The sequence below is a fragment of the Megalobrama amblycephala genome, linkage group LG11 (assembly GCF_018812025.1).
Source record: "Megalobrama amblycephala isolate DHTTF-2021 linkage group LG11, ASM1881202v1, whole genome shotgun sequence".
NCBI lineage: Eukaryota > Metazoa > Chordata > Actinopteri > Cypriniformes > Xenocyprididae > Megalobrama > Megalobrama amblycephala.
This window is the reverse complement of record NC_063054.1, coordinates 17,058,738-17,082,039: the sequence shown is the minus strand read 5'-3', so window position 1 is coordinate 17,082,039 and position 23,302 is coordinate 17,058,738. Positions and strand designations below refer to the sequence as shown.

The window sequence follows — 23,302 nt, the reverse complement described above, 5'->3', positions numbered from 1 at the left end:
GTGTTTAACTTAGAGCACGAAAGTTGTTCGGCCCGATGAGGTCTATATGTGTACTGAGTTTCATACTAATACGTGCAAGCGTGTTTAATATATGGACCAAATTTCAGACTTTTTTCAAGGGGGCGCTGTCGAGCCCCCCTGCCACGCCCGGGTACCAGCCTCTCCGGCGTCCTAATGGCCGCGGATTCCAATGTGTGTGCCAATTTTCAAGAGTTTTTGAGCATGTTAAGGCCCCCAAAAAGCCCGGAAGACGGAAAAAAAAAAAAAAAAAAAAAAAAAAAAAAAAATAATAAATATAGCTGCGAGCAGCGATGGCGGGCCCAAGCCCGGTGGCACCGCCACCCCGGTGGCTTCAGGGCAACTGTGCACAGCGGGCAATAGGCACTTAAAACGGTTAAACATCAAAGGACTATGTCAAATTCACTCCACATTTACTGCACTACAAGGTGCCGCTATAGAGCCCCTCCTCCCTGCCCATTTTCAAAGGATTACATGTGCCAAGTTTTAACATTATTCTGATGAATTTTGAAGCAAATCAGGTAAAAATAAGAGGGTGATCTCAATGTATGCTGAAAGTGACACATTTTCTGCTTCCAGTTGGTGGCGCTATTACTTTGAATCACAATAGTCACATCCATGTGATCAGCCTTGTACAACGAAGACTAAGCCGAAGTTTCATCAAAATCAATTAATGTATGCAGAAGTTATAACACTTTGTTTCCCTTTTCTTGCCATAAATTCGTTGCCTCGCCACGGCCAAACCGTTTGAGATATCCAAAATCCGTTTGCAATTAAACAACTTCAATGTGTTAGCAACAAGTTAAAAAAAGCTTGGTGTAAATTGGATAAACCCTGTAGGAGCAGTAGTATAAAATTCATAGCCTGTTTTTTCAAAAAATTAACATTCAAACCAAAATAGCTGACTTCCTGTTGGTCGGAGCTAATGAATGTAAATTAGAAAATTGTCCGGCTTGATGAGAACAATATGTGTACCGAGTTTGGTGATTGTAGGAAAAACTAACCCCCCCACTTTTGTCAAAAGGTGGCGCTACTGAGCCCCTCCACCACGCCCATTTCTATGGCTTTGTCCATGTCTACTGGTTGACAATATTGATGTGTGTGTCGAGTTTCATGCAATTTGAAGCATGTTAAGAGCCTCAAAACACTCAAGAATATTATTACAGTTTGACCTGTTGCCATGGCAACAATATTTCAAATATCAAAAATCCTGTCATAGGTCTACATCTGCTGTGTATTGACATTACACTGATGAAGTTTGAAGCAAATCAGGTAAAAATAAGAGGGTGATCTCAAAACATTTCAAAAAGTGATACACTTCCTGCTGCCAGTTGGTGGCGCTATAACTTTGACTCACAATAGTCACATACATGTGATCAGACTCCTATAACGAACACACTCGTGAAGTTTCATAAAGATCAATATATGTATGCAGACGTTATAACACATTTCCTGTTTCCTTTTTCTCGCCATAAATTCGTTGCCTCGCCACGGACAAACCGTTCGAGATATCAAAAATCCCCTGGCAATTTTTAATCATCAGTGTCTTGACTTCATGCTGACCGAGTTTGGTGGCGATCGGATTAATCGTCTAGGAGGAGTATATCAAATTCCAGAGCATGCGTTTTTTCAAACAACCCTTAATAGCTGACTTCCTGTTGGCGTGGTGTTTAACTTAGAGCACGAAAGTTGTTCGGCCCGATGAGGTCTATATGTGTACTGAGTTTCATACTAATACGTGCAAGCGTGTTTAATATATGGACCAAATTTTCAGACTTTTTTCAAGGGGGCGCTGTCGAGCCCCCCTGCCACGCCGGGTACCAGCCTCTCCGGCGTCCTAATGGCCGCGGATTCCAATGTGTGTGCCAATTTTCAAGAGTTTTTGAGCATGTTAAGGCCCCCAAAAAGCCCCGGAAGACGGAAAAAAAATAAAAAAAAAAAAAAAAAAATATAGCTGCGAGCAGCGATGGCGGGCCCAAGCCCGGTGGCACCGCCACCCGGTGGCTTCAGGGCAACTGTGCACAGCGGGCAATAGGCACTTAAAACGGTTAAACATCAAAGGACTATGTCAAATTCACTCCACATTTACTGCACTACAAGGTGCCACTATAGAGCCCCTCCTCCCTGCCCATTTTCAAAGGATTACATGTGCCAAGTTTTAACATTATTCTGATGAATTTTGAAGCAAATCAGGTAAAAATAAGAGGGTGATCTCAATGTATGCTGAAAGTGACACATTTTCTGCTTCCAGTTGGTGGCGCTATTACTTTGAATCACAATAGTCACATCCATGTGATCAGCCTTGTACAACGAAGACTAAGCCGAAGTTTCATCAAAATCAATTAATGTATGCAGAAGTTATAACACTTTGTTTCCCTTTTCTTGCCATAAATTCGTTGCCTCGCCACGGCCAAACCGTTTGAGATATCCAAAATCCGTTTGCAATTAAACAACTTCAATGTGTTAGCAACAAGTTAAAAAAAGTTTGGTGTAAATTGGATAAACCCTGTAGGAGCAGTAGTATAAAATTCATAGCCTGTTTTTTCAAAAAATTAACATTCAAACCAAAATAGCTGACTTCCTGTTGGTCGGAGCTAATGAATGTAAATTAGAAAATTGTCCGGCTTGATGAGAACAATATGTGTACCGAGTTTGGTGATTGTAGGAAAAACTAACCCCCCCACTTTTGTCAAAAGGTGGCGCTACTGAGCCCCTCCACCACGCCCATTTCTATGGCTTTGTCCATGTCTACTGGTTGACAATATTGATGTGTGTGTCGAGTTTCATGCAATTTGAAGCATGTTAAGAGCCTCAAAAACACTCAAGAATATTATTACAGTTTGACCTGTTGCCATGGCAACAATATTTCAAATATCAAAAATCCTGTCATAGGTCTACATCTGCTGTGTATTGACATTACACTGATGAAGTTTGAAGCAAATCAGGTAAAAATAAGAGGGTGATCTCAAAACATTTCAAAAAGTGATACACTTCCTGCTGCCAGTTGGTGGCGCTATAACTTTGACTCACAATAGTCACATCCATGTGATCAGACTCCTATAACGAACACACTCGTGAAGTTTCATAAAGATCAATATATGTATGCAGACGTTATAACACATTTCCTGTTTCCTTTTTCTCGCCATAAATTCGTTGCCTCGCCACGGCCAAACCGTTCGAGATATCAAAAATCCCCTGGCAATTTTTAATCATCAGTGTCTTGACTTCATGCTGACCGAGTTTGGTGGCGATCGGATTAATCGTCTAGGAGGAGTATATCAAATTCCAGAGCATGCGTTTTTCAAACAACCCTTAATAGCTGACTTCCTGTTGGCGTGGTGTTTAACTTAGAGCACGAAAGTTGTTCGGCCCGATGAGGTCTATATGTGTACTGAGTTTCATACTAATACGTGCAAGCGTGTTTAATATATGGACCAAATTTTCAGACTTTTTTCAAGGGGGCGCTGTCGAGCCCCCCTGCCACGCCCGGGTACCAGCCTCTCCGGCGTCCTAATGGCCGCGGATTCCAATGTGTGTGCCAATTTTCAAGAGTTTTTGAGCATGTTAAGGCCCCCAAAAAGCCCCGGAAGACGGAAAAAAAATAAAAAAAAAAAAAAAAAAAAAATAATAATAATCCTTAGAAGAACAAGAGGGCCCTGCGCGAATTTTCGCTTGGGCCCTAAAAATAATAATAATCCTTAGAAGAACAAGAGGGCCCTGCGCGAATTTTCGCTTGGGCCCTAATAATCCTTAGAAGAACAAGAGGGCCCTGCGCGAATTTTCGCTTGGGCCCTAATAAAGTAAAAGGACAATAGTGTAAATGGAGTGAGTAACAGTTACCTGATGCCATTCATATTATGGCAAGTGATGACATACTGTACATCACTCTAAAGTTTCAAGCCTTTCATCAGTGTTGTACCCAGACACATCAACAACACCAGTCATACAAGGTTTGGATCTCAGTGTGAGCTGTCACTGGACTCATCTGTGTTGCAACCGTTCTGGGTCATAGTTACAAATCATGAAAGGAACAGAGAACAATTATAACAGCACCAAGCAGAGATTAAAAGAATATGTGAGGAGGTACGGGACAACGCGGAGTGGGGGAACACAGATATGGAGAGGGGGAAGGATGCATCCTGAGTGTAGATGTTATGCATGCAGACTTTAATAAAAGAAGGAAGGAGACAGATTTCTCTGTCGAATGCACAGGTCTCCGGTGGCTTCATTGTGAATGTTTGAGACATGAACTTTACACGATGAGAATATGGGAGGTGCCGTAGAACACACAAAGAATGTGTTTCAAATAAGTCATTTCTTGAAAGCACCAAATAAATAGTAATTACTAAACGCATTATGATTAGAATGCTTAAGTTGACTTTATGGGATCATATCAGTGGCATTTAGTCTCACACATTTAAAAAATATTTTTGTTTCCACACTGATGTATTGTTGTTTATACTATTAATTATACTAAAATTTTGTTTCACACTGAAAAAAGCAATTTTCTTAAATAGAATTTTGCCTTGTTGTCCAGTAAAATATCTAAACGTCATTAAAACAAGATAAATTTACAAAATTTCATAAGATTCTGTCTTATTTTAAGAAAATATATCTGGAATTGAGTTTGTTTCTCGAAGTTTGTATGTATTTCTTACTTTGTTTTCCTGTAGTAGACAAAAATGTAACAAAATTGAGCAATAAATAAATAAAATTGTGAATGGAAGAATAAACTTAATTCAAGATATATTTTCTGAAAACAAAATTTTATCATAACACAAAGTTCTCTTGTTTTTCTTGATTTTGCAGCGTCATTGTAAGCATTTTATCTTTAAGAACTTTAAATATCATTGACCTTTGAGGATAAACCAGGTAAAAATATGAATAATATACTGACATACAGTGGCATGAAAAAGTATGTGAACCCCTCGCAGAATCTGTGAAAATGAGAATTATTTTAATAAAATAAGAGGGATAATAAAAAATGCATGTTATTTTTTGTTTAGTACTGTCCTGAGTAAGATATTTTACATAAAAGATGTTTGCATTTAGTTCACAAGACAAAACAATAGCTGAATTTATAAAAATAACCCCATTCATAAGTATGTGAACCACTGATTCTCAATACTGTGTGTGGTTACCTGATGATCCACGACTGATGATCCTGATGATTTTTTAGTTTTGTGATTGTTGTTCATGAGTCTCTTGTTTGTCCTGAGCAGTTAAACTGAGCTCTGTTCTTCAGAAAAATCCTCCAGCTCCTGCAGATTCATCAGTTTTCAAGCATTTTAACATTCGCTGATGCTCCAGAAGGAAACACGATGCATTAAGAGTCGGGGTGTGAAAACTTTTGAACAGGATGAAGATGTCACAATTTTTCTTATTTTGTTTAAATATCAATGTTTTTCATTTAGTACTGCCCTTCGGAACCAACAGAAGATACTTGCATGTTTCCCGGCAGAAAAATTAAGTACAATTTACCTTGATATTTGAATTCAAAAGTTTTCACCCCTCGGCTCTTAATACATCGTGTTTCCTTCTGGAGCATCAGTGAATGTTTGAACCTTTTTAATAGTTGAGTTTGAGTCCCTCAATTGTCCTCAGTGTGAAAAGATGAATCTCAAAATCATACAGTCACTGCTGGAAAGGGTTCAAATATGCAAAAAATGCTTGAAAACTGATGAATCTGCAGGAGCTGGAGGATTTTTCTGAAGAACAGAGCTCAGTTTAACTGCTCAGGACAAACAGGAGACTCATGAACAACCATCACAAAACATAAAAACAGTCATGGATCATCAGGTAACCACACACAGTATTGAGAATCAATGGTTCACATACTTATGAATGGGGTTATTTTAATAAATTCAGACATTGTTTTGTCTTGTGAACTAAATGCAAACATCTTTTATGTAAAATATCTTACTCAGGACAGTACTAAACAAAAAATAACACACATTTTTTATTATCCCTCTTATTTTATTAAAATAATTCTCATTTTCACAGATTCTGCAAGGGGTTCACATACTTTTTCATGCCACTGTATTTGTCCATATGTGTGCTATAGTTTCTAAAATGAAAAACTTTTAAATAGTAAAACTTTTTTATAGTTTGGTTGAAGATTTTTGAAGATTTGGTTTTGTAAAGAAAATGGGTGAAGTTTTCTAGAAATGTGTCTTAGCAATTGTGTAAAAACTATAAAATTACATGAAATTAAAATTAACTTAAAAAAATAGAAGTCCTTTTCAAGTCCTGCTATATTTTTATTCGTTCGATACGCCGTCTCACTTGTATGTACATCAGAATGGGGAAGAAAATTCGGTTGCAATTTCTGCTTCATGTCGACTCTTTTGAAGAAATATTCTTTTTCGAACTAAACATGTTTTGAAGTTGTTATCTTTTATCAAGTATGACAGTTTTTTTATTGAAGCAGAGTAAAAGGGCTGCAGGGCTATAGAAACGAACTACACATGCATCCTGCCCTGTCTCTCTTTCATTTGTTTAATATTCCATCAGTTCATGCACTCAAAGTCACTGGGCTAATATGAAACCTCTCTGTTCTTATATAATACAGGGGCTGCTGGAGTGCCCTCCACCTGAAAGCCTGGAAAGAGAAGCACACTGGATCTCCCTTGTGTAAAATGAAAGGTTGGTGTCTTTTCAAAGCTGACAGCTGTCACAGGCATAGGCTGAGGAAGGTTAACCGTCTCTCATAAAGCGATCTGAGACTCCCAGTGCTCAATGGGTATGTTGCCTTACTGTGTGTTTGAAATGCAAGTATGTATGCTTGAGGTGGAGAACAACATATGATACAGCTGGAGGAAATAATAGAATAATCGGTTCTGGGTGGGTAAAAGTAGGGACTTAAAAGACTTGTAAACTTATAATGGATGCATGGAATATATAAAATATATGCATCAAATTATGCAAAGCTAGTTTTAATAAGGCTAAAATCAGAGCAAAGCAGAAACTTAATTGCAGAAAATATATATATATATATATATATATATATATATATATATATATATATATATATATATATATATATATATATATATATATATATATATATATTATCATTTATTGTATCAAGTTTATTATATTTAAAAATGTATTATATTTTAATTTAATTTTTAGATTAAATTGCTTTTTTTTTTTTGTGCAACTTTTGCCTATAATATAATTAGAGAAAACATTAAATTGAAAATTCTTTAATCTTTTGTCCTCCTCCTCCTCCTCCTTTTTTACTCACTTTGTTAGAAGTATGGTAAGGGGTTTTCCAGATAGATTGTTGGCCAGGAGCACTGTTGGCGATCTGCGTTCAGCATTGAGCTGAATGACTTGGATTGGAGGGTTGAGATGATTTGGTTTTGGGCTTTTCCTCCAGCTCAGCTTAGCCTGATCTGATTTAATTCAAGCTCTGATGTTGCAGAATAGAGCGGAGCACGGGGCGTCCCTGTAGGCATGTTTGTTAAGACTGTAAAATCCCATGTGTGTGTGAATAGAGCCTCTCTGTATTCATTTTATGTGTGCACATGTGACCTATTACATCTCGAGCTAAATTCCTGTCCTGTGCTGTCATGGTCTGATGGGCAGGCAAAATCATAGTGCATGTGTTGTAGTTGTTTCTGGTTATGTTACATTTTGTAAGATTGCATTTGTCATCCTGCTGGATCTGTTGTTATTGCAGTTGTGTGTTCTTAAGTCACAGAGCAAATAATGGACAAAACCCTTTTCTTTCTTTCTTTCTTTCTTTCTTTCTTTCTTTCTTTCTTTCATGAAAGACTAACAAACTGGGTCTTTGTGAGAAATACCTTCCTCTTTCTCCTCAAGCTATCTCGGACTCCCTCTCATGTGACCTTTGACCTCAGCTCCAGACGCAGCCACACAGGGAGATGTGGTCATGTGATACACTGGCACATACTGAGGATCAAATTTTGTCTGGTTCAGATGGTTAAAATGTTTCTCAATTCATAGCCTTTCAGAAGTTTCTGTGTAATATTATAACTAAATAAAATTGTGGACAAAGTTCTATTATTGTAGATGTTTTAAGAGACCCCATTCCTCAAATTTTTATTATTATTTTTAAATGAGCTGCTGTTGTGAAGGACTTGGGATTCTTGTATCACGTGGTCAGAGTCAGGATGTAATTTTCAGAGTTATAAGTCACATGACATTTACAGCTCAGGTGATTGACTATAAAAAAATGTGCCCAAAATATTGGGAGGGTCACGCTCCAGCTGCGCCGTTGCCATTTTGATGAAAAGTAATGCTAAAAGATTGGTTTCTCCAGGTATATTACCACAGACAACAAGCCAAGGCACTGTGCTTACATTAAAAAGTTTTTTTTTTTTTTTTTTTTTAACAAATATTTTAAGAAGCTTTTATTCCAGGCTGGCCAAAACTGTGCTGCCCAATGCACCCATTTGACCTTCTCCAGACAGTTGCAAAAGAGGGATTATCCTCCTTTGGGCTATAGCAAAAGTATTATTGAAATGACTTTTTCTCAGCACTCTTTCTCAACTACTTAAGTCAGACTGATGTGTATATAAAATGATATAAAATAAGGTTTATCTATATAAAATAATATGAAAAGTTTTAAAGACTTTTATAATGTTACAATAGATTTCGATTAAATGCTATAAAATTTATTCATCAAAGAATCCTGAAAAAAATGTAACATGGTAGCATGGTTTCCATCAAAATATTAAGCAGCACAAGTTTTATATACAGGTGCTGGTCATAAAATTAGAATATTGTGAAAAAGTTCATTTTTTTAATTGTAAATTATTTTTAAAAATGAAACTTTCATATATTCTAGATTCCCTACATGTAAAGTAAAACATTTCAAAAGTTTTTTTTTTTTTTTAATTTTGATGATTAGAGCATACAGCACATGAAAGTCCAAAATCCAGTATCTCAAAATATTAGAATATTTCCTAAAATAAATCAAAAATGGATTTTCAAAACAGAAAAGTTCAAGTTCTTTAAAGTATGTTCATTTGTACACTCAATACTTGGTCGGCAGCACATATTACAGCAAATGACTTGCTCCTAGCACAAATTACAGCATCAGTGAAGTGTGGCATGGAAGTGATCAGCCTGTGGCACTGCTGAGGCACTATTGAGCCTTCAGATCATCTGTATATTGTTGGATCAACTGTTTCTCATCTTTCTCTTGAAAATATCCCATAGATTCAGGGGTCAGGCATGTTGGCTGGCCAATAAAACACATTAATATCATGGTCAGCAAACCACTTGGAAGTGGTTTTTGCACTGTGGGCAGGTGCTAAAGTCCTGCTGGAAAAGGAAATCAGCATCTCCATAAAGCTTGTCAGCAGATGGAAGCATAAAGTGCTCCAAAATCTCCTGGAAGATGGCTGCATTGACTTTGCACTTGATAAAATACAATGGACCAACACCAGCAGATGTCACGGCCCCCCAAATCATTACTGACTTCAGAAACTTCCCACTAGACTTCAAGCAGCTTGGATTCTGTGCCTCTCCAGTCTTCCTTCAGACTCTGGGACCATGATTTCAACATGAAATGCAAAATTTACTTTTATCTGAAAAGAGGACTTTCGACCACTGTCCAGTTCTTTTTCTCCTTAGCCCAGGTAAGATGCTTCTGACGTTGTTTCTGTTTCAGAAGTGGCTTGGTAGTCCTTTTCCTGAAGATGTCTGAGTGTGGTGGCTCTTGATGCGCTGACTCCGGCTTCATTCGACTCATTGTGAAGCTCTCCCAAGTGTCTGAATCAGCTTTACTTGACAGTATCCTCAAGCTTGCGGTCATCCCTGTTGCTTGTGCACCTTTGCCTACCCAATTTCTTCCTTACAGTCAACTTTGCATTTAATATGCTTTGATACATCACTCTGTAAACAGCCACCCCATTCAGTAATGACCTTCTGTGACTTACGCTCTTTGTGGAGGGTGTCAATGATTGTCTCCTGGACCATTGCCAAGTCAGCAGTCTTCCCCATTAGTGTGGTTTCAAAGAACAAGAGATACCCGGAATTTATACTGTAGGGATGGTCATTTAACGAAACTCAAATGTAAATATTCTAATATTTTGAGATACTGGAATTTGGACTTTCATTAGCTGTACGCTCTAATCAACAAATTAAAAAAAAAAACTTTTGAAATGTTTTACTTTACATGTAGGGAATCTAGAATATATGAAAGTTTCATTTTTTAAAATAATTTACAATAAAAAAATGAACTTTTTCACGATATTCTAATTATATGACCAGCACCTGTGTGTGTGTGTGTGTGTGTGTGTGTGTGTGTGTGTGTGTATATATATATATATATATATATATATATATATATATATATATATATATATATATATATATATATATAGTAATGATGCTGAAAATTCAGTATTGCCATCACAGGAATAAATAAAACTTTAAAATATATTAAAGTAGAGAACAGTTATTTTAAATTTTATTAATATTTCACAAAATTACTGTTGTGGTCAAATAAATGCAGCCTTGGTGAGCATAAAATAAATAAATAAGTAAATAAATAAATAATATATTAATGACCCCAAACTTTTGAACAATAGTGTATATTGAATTTCTGTGTTTTTATATGTTTGAAGAAATAGACTTTTTATATCTATTTTGCAAAGAAACAATAAATCTATACATTTAAATAACACATTAAATTTTTTGTAAACTAACAATCAAGTAGGGCTGGGCAAAAAAAAAAAAAAAATTTATAGTCAAAAATTTTTTCGATTCATCGTTTTTTAAAATGTGGTCAATTCAATATCGATTTTCAAAAGCCAAGGATTGATTTTTTTTTTTTTCTGATCGACGTTAATTTTATTATTAGTCTTCTCCACTAGACGTCATCCTCTTATTTACCTTGCATGATGTTACAGCGGGCCGGGGACTCATTCATTCATTCAGTGCTACTGATAAACATGGCGGATGCATGTGCGTCCTTCAGCGTGAAAGACTTTACGGACAGTTGAAGGAACTGTCAGTTTCCCGATCAGGCCAGCGCTGCATGATCACGAAAGTTTATCATTTGCACGCATTTTTAAGCCTTGCTAATTTAAGCATTAAAGTGAAAGAGAACTCGCGCGTGCTATGTGAGAAGTTTTGTGTGTGCGGCAAACACACCGAAAGCGCTCAGAGCTGCGCACCTCAGACAGCCTGCAAGTAATAAAATTAATTCTTTCACCTCTCTTTGTGCCTAAATGGACACACAGTTCACACAAATTTTTATCAAAATGCCCCCTTTGCGAGTATCTAAACATAGTTGGTTACAGTAAGCAGTAAATAAAGAACGCATTGTGTATCATTATTGTATCCGGGCATTAGTCTTAAAGTGACAGCAACCTAATATTCCTGCAGCTGTCTGTTTTAATGTTCATCAAACTAAAAAAGACAAAGAGAAAATCACTCCCTGCTCTTAACTGAGTAACGTTTTTGTAACTTTAATAAGGATGAACCTTTATTTAATTTGTACAGTGAAGATTATTTGCAGTAATTTTACATTTGATTACTTTATTCAATTTATGTACCTGAAAACTACTGTTAGACCTACAGTGCTCAGCGTAAATGAGTACACCCCCTTTGAAAAGTAACATTTTAAACAATATCTCAATGAACACAAAAACAATTTCCAAAGTGCTGACAAGACTAAATTTAATATAACATCTGTTTAACTTATAACATGAAAGTAAGGTTAATAATATAACTTAGATTACACATTTTTCAGTTTTACTCAAATTAGGGTGATGCAAAAATGAGTACACCCCACAACAAAAACTACTATATCCAGTACTTTGTATGGCCTCCATGATTTTTAATGACAGCACCAAGTCTTCTAGGCATGGAATGAACAAGTTGGCAACATTTTGCAACATCTCTCTTTTTCCATTCTTCAAGAATGACCTCTTTTAGGAACTGGATACTGGATGGAGAGTGATGCTCAACTTGTCTCTTCAGAATTCCCCATAGGTGTTCGATTAGGTTTAGAGATCAGGAGCCACTGAATCACTTTCACCCTGTTCTTCATTAGAAATGTGTTTAGGATCATTGTCATGTTGGAAAAGTGCACGACAACCAAGGGCACGGAGTGATGGTATCATCTCTTCTTTCAGTATAAAGCAATGCATCTGTGAGTTCATGATGCCATCAATGAAATGCAGCTCCCCGACACCAGCAGCACTCATGCAGCCCCACATAAGGACACTGCCACCACCATGTTTCACTCTAGACACCATGCATTTTTCTTTATATTCCTCACCTTTGCGACACCATACAGTTTTGATGCCATCAGTTCCAAAAACATTTATCTTGGTCTCATCACTCCAGAGTATAGAGTCCCAGTAGTCTTCATCTTTGTCAGCATGGGCCCTGGCAAACTCTAGGCGGGCTTTTTTGTGCCTGGGCTTTAGAAAAGGCTTCTTTTGTGGCACCCATGCATGCCATTCCTCTGCAGTGTACACCATAGATAACTGCAGTAAACTTGCATGCCGATTTTCTTCAACCCTTCTCATCAGAAGACGCTCCTGTCGAGGTGTTACGAGGTGGACATCTCTGTGAGATGGTTGCAGTTCCATCTTTTTTACATTTTTGTATCACTTTTGCTACAGTATTCTGACTGATAAGTAAAGCTTTGCTGATCTTCTTGTAGCCTCCACCTTTCTGGTGTAAAGAAATTATTTTGTGACATTTCTCTTCCATGTGGTGCCATTGCTGACAGCATGAAATGGGAAGGGGTTTTAACACCCTTTTATAGTCAGCTGTCTGCTGGACACCTGTATAATGAATAATTAGACTCACCTGTGGTTGAATTCTTGTTAAATTAGACATTTGTAGTCTAAAATTTAGCTTTGCTCCAGAGACTTTCAGTGGGGTGTATTCATTTTTGCATCATCCTAATCTGAGTAAAACTGAAAATTTTGTTCTCTAAGTTATATTATTAACCTTACTTTCATGTTATAAGTTAAACAGATGTTATATAAAACTTAGTCTTGTCAACATTTTGGAAATTGTTTTTGTGTTCATTGAGATATTGTTTAAAATGTTAATATTCAAAGGGGGTGCACTCATTTACATTGAGCACTGTAGCTGAAAAACCTTAAAAGCACTGATTATTTCATTTTTAATTTTTGTTCTATTGTATTTATTTATTTGTGCTATTGCTTGAAGTTTAGTTATTAATTCTTTTTTATTAATGACAGTTTACTTGCCTTTAATAATCTTTGAAATTTATATTAGTAGTTTAGCTGTGGTCTCAAATGTTAAATTTAACTGGTATCTAAAATTATTTGTCAACCTTATTTATTACAATATAAGTATACATGGGTCAAAAACAATAACTATTTTATTCATTTATTATTTTTGGTGGTGAGGCATGTGAAAATGTATTAATTGAATCAAATCGGGAATCGAAATTGAAAATCGAATCGAATCGAATTGAGACCTTGTGAATCGAAATTGAATTGATTTGGGATATCTGAATCGATACCCAGCCCCAGAATCAAGCACATTTAATTACACATTTCACTATTTTAATAGGGCAGCCTTGTAATGTCTAAACTTTTTTTAAACTATACACTTTTTCTGCCTTTAAAATTTTGTTTGTTTATTTATATCTGAATTTGTTTTCACCAGCTGTCCCAGAAGTCGGCCGTCCCACTGGGAAATATCCCAATGCTCCCTATGCCCAGCCCATCCTTGGTGCAGAGACATATGTAATGAGCAGTATCATTCACAAATGGCAGTGGTAGAACAGTCTTGGTCTTTGATTAAATGAAGAGGAGTTCAGCCATGACAATGTTATTGATCGCATAGAACTGATCGACTAATAGACAATCTGAGTCATGTCTTTGGGTCACTAAATTGATGAGACACAGGAGGTCAGTTAAGACAGGGGCAGGTCACAATGGAGACCGAGGAAGGTCTCTATGACAACCAGGAGGACCCTGTGTCCCTTAGCCATTGACCTTGGCATTTATGCCTTAATAATATTGATCATGTGTACATACAGACTTCAATGAACTGCTGTAAGAATTTTATCTCTGTTCCGGCAAGAAAGAGTAATGATGTGGCATTCATATGTGTCTGCGAGAGAGAGTATTATTCAAGTTCTTATTCAAAATTTCTTGATGCTGCGGTGTCTGGAGGCAAACAACAGAGATGAGCCTGAGGGGACATATGTGATTTAGGATTTGTGCCCACCGAGGTTCCCCCAGGCGAAGCAGACTCCAGCTGAACCCATCTGTGCAGAGAGAGACACATTATTATGATCACTCAGAATGCTTCATTACTGCTTTTTCCTTCCCTCTGTGGCTTAGTTTATTTTTTTCAATCCGATATCAAGTACTATCAAGGATGATACCATTGTAGTTATATCCATTTAACATTAAAAAGCTATTAAAGGGGTGGTTCATTGCGATTTCACTTTTTTAACTTTAGTTAGTGTGTAATGTTGCTACTTGAGCATAAACCGTATCTGCAAAGTTACAGCGCTTGAAAGTTCAACGCAAATGGAGTTGTTGTCTTTTAAAGGGGCTCTATGTAAGATTTTTATTTTAATAAAGCATAAAAATACCCCAATATGTTTGCAGATATTTAGGAAACATGCTAAGTTCACCTACATGTTCCTCAGAAAAACAATGCTTCAGCCAGATATTCTACTTTAAAAATGTGCGTTCCGTGTTGGAATGTCATTGTTTTGGTCTGTGCGAAACCAGTTTATCCAATAGTATTTCGAAATCACAGGTTGCCAGTTTTTGCCGTATTGCAGCCATGGAAACCAGCAAACAAACTGGGTCAGAGAATCACAGATTCTGACCCAACCTAAAAAGCCTCTGCATCCATCTAAAAATCTCTATGAACAACAGCGTATTAAAACACAAATAAATCAATTCATCACCTTACAGTGTGTAAGTCTCCTCAGCTTTCATTGTCAATTGCGCTCTCTCTTGTTGCGTGTCCTTGGCCACCCGTGTCTTTGAACGAGGGGGCGGGGCAAACAATATTTTGAATTTGGACTGCAGTACCTATTTCGATCACTGGGTGTCATTCCTACATAGAGCCCCTTTAAAGTTATGGTTTAATGCCTCAAAAACGACCGGTTTGGACTACAACAAACTTCTTCCCGGGTTGGTGACATCATAAACCCTGCAATTAACATAAACCCTGCCCACGGGAACACGAAACAAAGTGGGCGAGGCCATGTCGCATGGCATATGGAAGCGGAAGAGTTGTCCAAACTGGACGCAAGCGACGCGACGCATCAAAAGATAATAGAACCCATTATAATAATCAGTGATATTGCCTACACCATAGACTGTAAAAAACACTGTCTACAGTGGATGTGGTGCGGAAGACAGCTTCCAGAATCTACACGAGTTCAATGCTGGATTTGCAGCAAGGCTATTACTGAAAGATGAAGCAGTTCCCACTTTAAAAGCAGAAACTGCTGTTTATGGGCCCCTAACTGTAAGCATGTTTTATTGTTTGTACATGTTTTTTAAATGTATAGTTCTGTTGATATTTTTTTGGTTGCATCAAGGACGCAAACAAAGACCAATGCGTTTTTGCTTCGCTAGCCAGTTAGCTAAATTCTATTGCATACTTCTCCAACAAACGCCAACAAACACCAACAAACTTCTATGTTCATAGACAAACAGTTGTTCATGCTATAAATTAAACGCTACTTTTATGAAAATGCTACTACTCAGTCATGTATTCAGCTACAATAAAGCTTTAATCAGGATAACACCATATATTGAAAGCTAACAAACAGCAGTAACATTTACAAGTGACAGCATCTAAACACTTTGACACAAATACAAATGGAAAATAAACCGTACTTGCAGAGGTTCTACTTGACCCTTTTCATCATTACTGCTATCTGGGTCTGATTCGGGCTCAATTTGATAATATAGATGCCATTATTTACATTTCCACTGAAGCACATGTAACAACTAATGGTAAGGGGTGTGGCGTTTCCGGACGCTTCTGCGAATCACAATACACTGGGCCAGCTAACCAATCTGAGCACATTGTGTATTTCGGAGGGAGTGGTATCATAGACGCAGGAAGTCAATCCGGCAAATGACAATGGAAACAGCGGTGTAAAATAAAGGTTAAACATATGAAAAATACAGCCTTTTTTTTAAAAAAAACTAAGCATTAAGACATGTTAAACTGCGCCCAATAAACACAATCAAGCCTAGAAAAAAAGCAGTGAACCACCCCTTTAATATTAGCTTTAAATGGGCCTGAAAAACATTTGTATTGGACACTTGAAAGTTATGCATTTATTTGATTGTTACATTCACAAGCTGTTCATTTGATTTAATTCTGTTTATGTTTTTATTTTGATTCTGATTCATTTGAGTATGTTTCAGTTATGAATCCTTCCATAATCCATTTACATTTGAAGGATATTTTCTCTGTTAATGCTGAAACTTTTACAGGTCAGTGTTTCAAACTGGTAACACGTCTCTTAGAACTATTCATTTAAAGAATGGATAGGAGTCATTTGTTTCGGCAATTGGACTACACTAGTCATACTGTATGTTTTTGATTCACCGAAATGAACCGGTTCATAAGAGTAATTTGTTCATTTGTATTATTTATAGTTTTATACATGCATTTAAATTTGTATTATTATAAGGCACACAATCTTTTTTTTGTTTCACATTCAATATAGACTGCAAACTCACATTCATAATTCAGGTAAAATATGAGTTCCTTTGCTAAAGCACTGAAAATTCAGCACTGCAGCATAGATTCAGCAGTAGCAGCACCATTGATACTTCACGATTCATCTGTCTATCCCTGCTGCATCTAGATTACTTCATGTTCTCTTCTGTGCATCTCATGTCTTTCCTCTCTCTTATTTTAACTTTCTAAGTTTCCCTCTGTTTTTCCTCCTCTCTCATCTCTGTATTTCCTCTGGTAGGTCCTGAGGGATGAACCCTTGGTCCTATGTATTTTATATATGTGTGTGTATATATATATACACAAGTTCTCTAGGGGCCTAGCAACATAAACACATATGCTCACACACTCTCACACACACATTCACTCTCCTTGTAATGTGTTTCTGTGTGATGTCTCTCACACATCTGCCGCGGGCCCTTCATTTTCAACCAGTCTATCACATTGGTTCCGGTCCATCCGAAAGATAGATGCCTGGTGTGGGCTTTAAAATAGAATAATGTATACATAATTCATGCAGTGCCAACCCTAGAGCCTCTCATTAAAGTTTACATGGCAAATGGGGAAGACAGCCACATATTAAATGTTTCTCTTCACTCACAGATGTCCTCGCATAATGATATTTGAGAAATGGAGAACATTTGAAATGGAAGCGCCCTGATTTCATACTTAATATACCAACATACTGCACTTTGCCTGAACTTTGAAACACTGATTGCTGTTTTGTAGCTCCTGTAAAGGATATATATAGAAATCTTGAAATTATGTTGCTGAAGGGAGAAAAAAAAAAAAAAAAAAAAAAAAAATATATATATATATATATATATATATTTTTTTTTTCTGTGAAATGTACTTTCTCTAAAACAACTTTCCTTTTCAGTTGACATCAATTAGGCCCTGTCCCAAATAGCACACATCATATGCACTTACATTTGTGGACATATAATGGCCGCCTGTGTGCGTGTTATCGTGCAGTCAACAACAGCGTAGGATGTCCCATTCATCATTTTAGGTTTCAGAAGGGTGCACACTTTCAATGCACACTTTTGCCGAGCCCGCACTGAAGTTAGTTCCGCAGCAGACATTTACCCAACAGTCAAGGCGGAATTACATCACGAAAGTGTGGACTCGTTGGAAGACCATGAGTGTTTAGGGTGCCATTTGGGACAGTGGCTAATGGATAAAGCTATTTAAGTATGTATGTATTATCAAATTTAGATCCATTGTGGAATAGAAAGGCCACATAATACAGTTCACATCTTACAATGCTTTTCATTGATTTTTTTTTTTTTTTTTTCAAGAAATATATCAAATTTCAGAAGCAAAACAGGTTCATGTTAAGCAAATCACAGCCTTTTTGCAATATAGATAAAAGCTTCAAACAAAATGTCTACTGTTCAAAATATTGGGGGTGGTAAGATTACGGTTTTGAAAGAAGTTCAACAAGGCTGCATTTATTTGATCAAAAATACAGTAAAAACAGTAATATTGTGAAATGATATTACAATTCAAAATAACTGTTTCTGTTTTAATATATTTTAAAATGTAATTTATTCCTGTCACATGAACCTTCAGAAATTATTCTAATATGCTGATTTGCTGCTCAAGATTAATATTTGTGAAAACGGTTGTGCTGCTTAATATATTTGTGGAACCCTTCATACATTTTCTTTCAAGATTCTTTGAATCGATAGTTCAAAAGAACAACATTTATTTGGAATAGACATGTTTTGTAACCAAAATACATTTACTATCACTTTTGATCAATTTAATGAATCCTTATTAGTAATTAAAAAAAGAACTTATACACACTAGTGTTCAAAAGTTTGGGATCTGTATGTATTATGAAACATCCCATAATAATAGTCTCAACCTAAGGGGAAACTACTACATAACTGCAAGAACTAGGAATGATGAAAAAAATTGTGTCTATGTGAAAGCGAGTTATCTGACATCTCAATGAGCGTTACTTGAAAATCACTCAGGAAAGTGAGTCTGTAATAGAAACATCAAACGAAGTGAACTTCCATGAACTCCAGTGCCCCAGCAGGGGCTCCGTTTTTGGTAATTAAAAATGGATTCATAAGCTGGGCGCCCTGCAGAATTTCTGTGTGATGTGCTACTGTATCAAGTGCTGCAAGTCATCCGTCTGTGAATGCAAACGGCAATGGTTTGCAGCCTTTTCTTCCACTTTATGCAAGCAGCAGGGATTGTTTCTTCTGATGGCCTTACTGAGCTGTTAAAGAATGTTCAAAAGGTCTTCAAAGGCTGTGTTACAGAGTTACAGAAGAACTGTCAGTGCAAGATATTACCAGTACTTCTAAATTGGAAAGGTAGTTTAAGAAACACTTCTATGAAGATCTTGCATTTCCAAGAAATCCAATCAGGAGTTCTTATCAGCTCTTTTTAGGGGGTTAAGAGATCAAGAGACTAGACCCCTGAGACTATACTAACAACATCACCATGTCTGAGATTACCTCCCAATCCTAAATATCTGAATTTTACACTAAAGACCTCCAGCACTCCGGCTCAACGCATTATAGACAAACCGTGATCTATACAAACACAATCTTCTCTCCGTAATACTGTAAAGTCTGCGCATTACATCTTTTGCAGGGCTCTTGAATTTCCCTCAAACTTCATCAGTATTCCCGCCAGTTTTCTTCCCCAATGCTCTGCCATTCATTTCCCCCCACGTTCGCAGTTGCCACTCACAGGCACTTATCTGCTTTAGCCAGGGTTGGATAATATGTTCTTCTGTAGTCCCAACAGGGCTCCGGTGCCATGCAGGATTACCCAGGTGTGCCGGGGTGCTGGCAGAGAGCCATGCAAGAAAAGAGGAGTCTAAACAATCCAAAGAGCTGATGAAAAAGAGCCGTCACAGCAGGAAATATGAGCTCTCTGCATGCAGGGACTGAAAAGCAAGACTGAGCGGTCTACCACACACATGCAAGCATGAGGGATTTCTATCAATTACAGCTTGTCACAAGCCGAACTCGTAATTTGCATTACAGTGACGTTCACCTAACGATATGTTCAAAAACACATGCAGGAAATGCCTCCCAACATATAGTTCTCATTTGCAGACTCTCTCATATAAACAAATATAAATAGAGTGGAGACTGGGGCTAGTTGTCACACTTTTTTACTCAAGTGAATATTTCTCTGGGTAGGTTTATTTTTGAACGTCAGTATCAGTGTAAACACACGGAGAAAAAAAAAGAAAAAAAAAAGCTTTTGAATGTTTTCACTGTTATTGCCCAGCTAATATACAGCTAATGTAACACATTGGCTTTTTGTGATAACTACCGAATTGTATGAAATTTACAAAATTTAAAACACAAGTTCGACTTTTTGTCCAAAGTGAGTAGCTTATTGTTTAAAATATGTCTTCATTTTATATATATATATATATATATATATATATATATATATATATATATATATATATATATATATATATATATATATATATATATATATAATGTATTATCATATGTATTATCATATGTGTATTATTGGAATTTTAGTTAGTACAAAAGCTGTCACTGGGACAGTACCCTTTAAAAAGTTTCTAATATGTACCATTTTGGTACTAATGTACACTTTTGGTACCAATAGGGGCTTTTGCACCAGAGGAACCTTTTCATAGTTACTAGAACTATTGGCTGAAGTACCAGGATTTTGCCATCTTTGCACCACAGGAGCTAGGAACGATTTTAGTTCTAAGAACTCCTTTTGGGGGAATTAAATTACTTCAGAGTAGGGTCTAAACCAGCACTATAGGAACTATCAGTGATGTAAGTGTACGTTGATTGGTCAACAAACACCTGCATCTGGCATTTTTAAAAAGCTGTGTAAACATATTTACTTGGAACATGGAAAACAGCGATAACGGTATTTACCTGTTGTCTGCAGGGTTGTGTTCTTTTCTCCGCCTCTGATATGTAACACTGAAAATTGTCATAGGAGATTTCGTCTCTTAGCCCCACTTTTTGTCTTTCAGTCGCATAGATTATGCGCTTACATTCCATCTCCGTTATCACGAAACCCACGTCACACAACAAACACAGCTCCGAACACGGCATCCTCCATCCACTGGTTTTTAGCGTTTGTAAATGCCACGCTTAAAGACGCCACTGTCAGCCGCTTCAGAGTACCTATTCCCGGTGCGAATGCAACCAGGAACATGGCCCGAGGGAGAAATTAGTACTCGGCGAACTATCCTAGTTGCTAGTTCCTATAACTGAGCTCCTAGTATTCTTCGGTGCGAAAGCCCCTAATATGTATCTCTGAGGTACTAATATGCACTCTTTAGGTACAAAGGTGTACCATATGAAATGGTACTGCCCCAGTGACAGCTTGCCTTTCACCCAAATAGCCCTTGTGGCAACTTCACCATGTGACAGGGCAGTATAGGTGTTGAATATTCTGCATGGTTTTAACCACATCATCATCATCAATGACGGTATTGTGTTTTTGATCACTTGTTGTAGTTGGTATGCTAAAAAGCACCATCCCATCAACCTTCAGACAGCACATATCAATATGCACCTTGCACGTTGCTTTTGTGTTAATGTCAAGCAGGCTGCAGACATCCATGATCAATAGGGAAATCGATATCTAAATGCTGTCCTAACCATTAGGTAGCCAGAGATGTTTGTAATGTTGTTGATGATCCAATACATGTTTTTCTGTCTTACATTTGCTAGGAGGCAATTTACGCTTCCAATGATTTAAGTAATCATCTTTAACCAGAAAAAGAGAAAAAAAATCTTGTAAAACATGTAGCACTTGAGTTGTCTTTCCAGTGTCTGCAATGTATACTGAGCATCAACAGTGGTTCTCCTCTCTCATCCCAGGCTTTCCTCTGATAACTGGAACATCAGGAGCATGTGGTATGCTGATGAATAGCTGTAATGAATGAAGAGAAATCGGCTAATAGTGCAGTGAGGCCTCTATATTGATTTAAGTCCGGGCTAGATAGAAACGATGTATTGAGATGCATCTTTGAGCCTTATTATTGAGAAGGAGACAGAGGAAGGTAAAGTATATGTTTAAATTTAGTCAAGAGATGCCGAGAAACATTAAGTAATGAGGGTAAGATGACAAATCTCAACTTTTTAGATTCTTTTAGATTTTCATTAAATGGATAATTTGGAATGATAAAATAAGATGCTGCCATTTACTGACCTTCATCTTTTGGAGCAAAAATGAATATATATTGTAGAACGTCTCAGTGTATTGTCAGTATGGTCCTATGTTTTTTTGGGCTTCGGTGTTCTTCATGATATCTTCTTTCATGTTTCACAGAAGAATGAATGTCATACAGGTTTGTAATGACATGAGGGTGAATAAATGAGGACAGAATTGTCATTTTGGGTGAACTATCCTTTTAGGACATTACTTACTATATTTATAATGCTTTTGTCCTTTTCAGGACAGTTGTCTTGTCCCCAGATTGTAGGTGATTGCAGAATGATGATAAATTATTTTAGCTTTTCTCATGAATATTAATTAGGTGGCTTTGTAATTAATATTAATTTGGCCCAGTAGTCTTACCTGATTTGCTGATAAAACATTATAGTAAATAAATAGGCGCTAGAATTAGTAGAATTGACACTTTTGTCGACTCAACTGTTTGGCAAAAGCTTCTGTATGATCTTAAAATTGTTGTTCATGTTAATGACAAACAAAATAACACATTATTATCAAAGTCCTTTTAAGGCAAGTAATTTCACTGAGCTATTTAGCAGCTATTTCAGTCATCGTTCCATCTCATAAATTTTGTTTCTAAATGTTGAAATCATGACAAAAAACTAGATTCTTCAGGCTGGACCAACCACGCACATGTGCAGTCATAAGTGCAGAACACTGACTGTTTCTATACCAACCGGAGCTTCTAATGGCAGATGCAGTGACACAGTTGCTGAATTCGAACTGCATACTAGCATACTATTCTTACTATTTCTGCCATAGAAAGCTATGGTAATCACAGTAGGAGTAGTATATTAGTATGTGGTTCAGAATTCAGTGAATGACTTTACCAATCATCGATTGGTTCTTTTATTTTGAAGGCGGGGCTAATTCCAATAATGCGCACTGCACTTTCTTCCCTTCATGATAATATGAGTGCACTTTCCGTTTTTGTATATCTTAAGTCTTTGTTATTATTTACCAAAAAAATAAGTGGTGCAAAATTTAGACATGTCTTAAAGGTCCCATTTTTCGTGTTTTTTTGAAGCTTTGATTGTGTTTATAGTGTGCAATATAACATGTGTTCATGTTTCGCGTGTAAAAAAACACAGTATTTTTCACATAATTTACTTATCTGTATACCGCTGTTTCCACTGTCATAAAAACGGGCTGATGACTTCCTTGTTCTATGAAGTCCCTCCTTCAGAAAAACGTAACGAGTTCTGATTATGCCAGTGGTTCCTGTGTTGTGATTCGACAGCAGTTTAGCGCATCTTGCCCGGAAAGGTCACGCCTCTTACCATAACATGGAGATGCACGCGCTCAGTGTTATTGTAAACATGTCTTTAATTTTACCCTATCAATTTGAGCCGGAATCAGACCCGGT

The 23,302-nt window shown here is 37.0% G+C and overlaps 1 long non-coding RNA gene across 4 annotated transcripts in view; it reads left to right on the top strand.

The window, feature by feature from the left end:
• The first annotated feature begins 6,587 nt into the window (after window positions 1-6,587).
• Window positions 6,588-23,302, top strand: part of LOC125277839 — a 90,849-nt gene continuing 74,134 nt past the window's right edge. Inside the window, exon 1 of one of the 4 annotated variants that reach the window (XR_007186999.1) lies at window positions 6,588-6,663. This is a non-coding gene — a long non-coding RNA (uncharacterized LOC125277839). The remainder of the gene's footprint in view (window positions 6,664-23,302) is intronic. The other 3 variants (XR_007187000.1, XR_007186998.1, XR_007187001.1) reach the window with 3 other exon arrangements.